The 4114-nt window shown below is 63.4% G+C and overlaps 1 non-coding gene across 1 annotated transcript; it reads right to left on the bottom strand.

Annotated features, from left to right (window-relative positions):
* Nucleotides 1-1951: 1951 nt before the first annotated feature.
* Nucleotides 1952-2070, bottom strand: LOC131869021 (5S ribosomal RNA). The gene has a single exon (XR_009367417.1). It is a non-coding gene; the product is annotated as a 5S ribosomal RNA (ribosomal RNA).
* Between the last annotated feature and the right edge of the window lie 2044 nt (nucleotides 2071-4114).

The following is a 4114-nucleotide window of genomic DNA, read 5'->3' as shown; positions in this document are numbered from 1 at the left end:
GTCGGAGCCCGGTTTGCCCCGGGTGCGCACCTCGCGTGCACCTTCGCCGCGGTGGGCACCATGGCGTGCACGAAGTCGGAGCCCGGTTTGCCCCGGGTGCGCACCTCGCGTGCACCTTCGCCGCGGTGGGCACCATGGCGTGCACGAAGTCGGAGCCCGGTTTGCCCCGGGTGCGCACCTCGCGTGCACCTTCGCTGGGGTGGGCACCTCGGCTGGGTTGCGCGCCCTGGTGCGCACCAAGGAGCGCTCCGAAGTGTGCTCCAAGGTGCGGCGTGCACGAAGTCGGAGCCCGGTTTGCCCCGGGTGCGCACCTCGCGTGCACCTTCGCCGCGGTGGGCACCATGGCGTGCACGAAGTCGGAGCCCGGTTTGCCCCGGGTGCGCACCCCGCGTGCACCTTCGCCGGGGTGGGCACCTCGGCTGGGTTGCGCGCCCTGGTGCGCACCAAGGAGCGCTCCGAAGTGTGCTCCAAGGTGCGGCGTGCACGAAGTCGGAGCCCGGTTTACCCCGGGTGCGCACCTCGCGTGCACCTTCGCCGCGGTGGGCACCTTGGCTGGGTTGGGCACCATTGAGCGCTCCGAAGTGTGCTCCAAGGTGCGCACCATGGCCCTCCAAGGTGCGCAGCATGGCGTGCACGAAGTCGGAGCCCGGTTTGCCCCGGGTGCGCACCTCGCGTGCACCTTCGCCAGGGTGGGCACCTCGGTGCGCACACCTTCTCAATGTTTTCTTGCCTTTTCTGGAAATTGGTGAAGGCAGCGCATCAAAGGTGCGCACCTCGGTGTGCTCCGAGGTGCGAACCCGAGAGCGCTCCGAGGTGCCCACGAAGTCGAAAGTCGGGTTAATTGCATTGTTTTCCCCGGGTGCGCTCCGAGGTGCGCAACATCGGTGCGCACCAAGGAGGGCTCCGAAGTGTGCTCCAAGGTGCGCACGATTCGGAGCTCGGTTTGCCCGGGGTGCGCACACCTTGGCTGGGTTGCGCACCCTTTGTGCGCTCCAAGGTGCGCACGAAGTCGGAGCTCGGTTTGCCCCGGGTGCGCACCTTCGCCAGGGTGCGCACCTTGATGCGCACGCCTTGGCTGGGCTGCGCACCTTGGTGGGCGCCATGGTGCGCACCTTTCGTGCGCTCCAAGGTGCGCACGAAGTCGGAGCTCGGTTTGCCCCGGGTGCGCACCTTGGTGGGCGCCATGGTGCACTCCGAGGTGCCCAAGATTGGTGCGCACCAAGGAGCGCTCCGAAGTGCGCTCCAAGGTGCGCAGGTGCGCGCGAAGTCGAAAGTTGGGTTAATTGTCCGGTTTGCCTCGGGTGCGCACCTTGCGTGCACCTTCGCCAGGGTGGGCGCCTTGGTGCGCACACCTTGGCTGGGCTGCGCACCCGGGCGCGCACACCTTGGCACCCGCGTTTCCTTCATTTTAAATTTTTTTTTTTTACAATCTCTCAAGTGGGAAATTCTATAATCTCAACTTTTTTTGCCTTTTCAGGAAACTTTTGAATGGAGCGCATCATTGGTGCGCTCCGAAGTGTGCTCCAAGGTGCGCACCTCTGGTGTGCTCCAAAGCTCTCTCCAGCTGCGTGCACCTGCCCCGGCCGCGCACCCGGCCCCGCCCAGCTTCGCTCACCTGTCCCGGGCGTCTGGTGCGGAACCTTAGAGTAAGAAACATCACCGTGCACCTTGGCCAACGTGCGCGACTCGACCGAGCGCGCACTGGCCGAGGTGCACACCGATTTCACCTGGGTGCGCGCGCAGCACCTCGGGCGCACCGGGGTGCGCGCACAACGCCCGGGTTGCACCGTGGCCTGTGTGCTCGGGGCGCCTCGGGTGCGCGCTCGGTGTCGCCCCCCGCGCGCGCGGTAGTGCGGGCAGCGCACCCCGGCCCGGCCCGGCCCCGACGAGAACGCAAACGGGCAAAAGGTTTATTCAAATAGCATTGCGACGCCCGGCGAAAAACTAAAAAAGGGTGCAACACCGGGACTTCCCGGGAGGTCACCCATCCCAGTACTACTCCGGCCCAAGCGCGCTTAACTGCGGAGTTCTGATGGGATCCGGTGCACTAACGCTGGTATGATCGCACCCGTTATGAGCTTGTCGCAGTGTGTACTTAGCAAACCGCGACCCACGTGCGAATCCACCCCGGCCACCCACCCCCGTCGAGGTGCACACCCTCCCTCGCGAAGTGCGCCCCGTTCGCCAAGTGTGAGCCCTGCCCGGGTGCGCGCACCTTGCTAGGGCGTCGGGTGTGCACCCGGCCCGGCCTACGTGCGTGCACCTGGACGGGGCGTCGTGTGCGTGCAGTGTCCCGTCTGCAACGCGGTGCCCACACACCACCTCGGGCGCAACGACCTGCGCTCACATGTGGGCCGAGTGCACCTTGGTGCATGTTCGGGGCGCCTCGGGTGCACGCTCGATCTTGCCCCGGTGCACCAAGGCGCTCGGTTTGCCCCGGGTGCGCACTTGGTGCAAGGTGGGCACCCAAAATAGGGATCAAGCACCAAAACACAAGTTTCGGGATGCAAAATGGGACCCAAGGACCACAAATGCGTTCCAAGACCCATGATGGGTCCACGAGAACAAAAATGTGTTCCGAGACTTAATAAACAAATATTGGGTTTTAGGAGAAGAAACATGCTCTGATGCCCAAAACGAGAATCGACCCCGAAAAGGCCACAGGCCAAAAGTGGGATGCGAGACAAAAAAAAATGGGACCCGAGGACCAAAATTGGGTTCCCAGGTCGAAGACAGGGCAACCGGACAAGAAACGACCTCTAAGGCTCGAAATGAGTCCCGACGACTAAAACTTGACAAGAAGCACCCATCAGGCACCCAACTCGACACCCATGGGATGCCGACCCACCCGGGCTTCCACCTAGCACACCTTGGCACCCACCCACCCTCGCACCCAACCTCGCACCCAACTTAGCACCTTTGAACCCACATTGGCACTCACCCTGACCCTGGCACCTTGGAACCCACATTGGCACTCACCTTGACCCTGGCACCCACCTTTGCACTCACCTTGGGACCCACCCTGGCTCCCACCTCGGCACCCACCCAGACACCCACCTTGGTTCCTTGGCACCCACCTTGGATCCTTGGCACCCACCCCGACACCCACCTTGGCACGCAACTTGGCTACTTGCCACCCACCTTGGCTCCTTGACGCCCACCCCGACAACCACCCCGTGACCTACCCTGGCTAGGGTTGGTGCACACCCACCCTGGTGCCCACCTTGGCACCCACCCCATGACCCACCTTGGCACGCACCTTAGTACCCACCCCGTTACCCACCCTAGGACCCACCCCGTGACCCACCTTGGCCAGGGTGGGTGCCTTGGTGCGCACAACTTGCCTGGGCTGCACACCAGGGCGGGCTCAAGATGGCACCCGCGTTCCGTTTTTTTCACTATCTTTCAAAACGGAAATTTTAAAATCTCGTTTTTTTTTTTTTTTTGCCTTTTCTGGAAATTAGTGAAGGCAGCGCATCAAAGGTGCGCAATGCTGGTGCGAACCCGGGAGCGCTCCGATGTGTGCTCCAAGGTGCGGCGTGCACGAAGTCCGAGCCCGGCTTGCCCCGGGTGCGCACCTCGCGTGCACCTTCGCCGGGGTGAGCACCTTGGCTGGGTTGCGCGCCCTGGTGCGCACCAAGGAGCGCTCTGAAGTGTGCTCCAAGGTGCGGCGTGCACGAAGTCGGAGCTCGGTTTGCCCCGGGTGTGCACCTCGGGTGCGCACCTCGCGTGCACCTTCGCTGCGGTGGGCACCTTGGCTGGGTTGCGCGCCTTGGTGGGCACCATGCAGTGCACGAAGTCGGAGCCCGGTTTGCCCCGGGCGCGCACCTCCGCCAGGGTGGGCACCTTGGTGCGCACAACTTGCCTGGGCTGCGCACCAGGAAGGGCTCAAGATGGCACCCGCGTTCCGTTTTTTTCACTATCTTTCAGAACGGAAATTTTAAAATATCGTTTTTTTTTGCCTTTTCTGGAAATTAGTGAAGGCAGCGCATCAAAGGTGCGCAACGCTGGTGCGAACCTGGGAGCGCTCCGATGTGTGCTCCAAGGTGCGGCGTGCACGAAGTCGGAGCCCGGTTTGCCCCGGGTGCGCCCTGGTGGGCACCATGGTGCGCAC

This window comes from Cryptomeria japonica, unplaced genomic scaffold, assembly GCF_030272615.1.
Source record: "Cryptomeria japonica unplaced genomic scaffold, Sugi_1.0 HiC_scaffold_229, whole genome shotgun sequence".
Taxonomy (NCBI): domain Eukaryota; kingdom Viridiplantae; phylum Streptophyta; class Pinopsida; order Cupressales; family Cupressaceae; genus Cryptomeria; species Cryptomeria japonica.
This window is presented reverse-complemented; position numbering and strand designations above follow the sequence as displayed.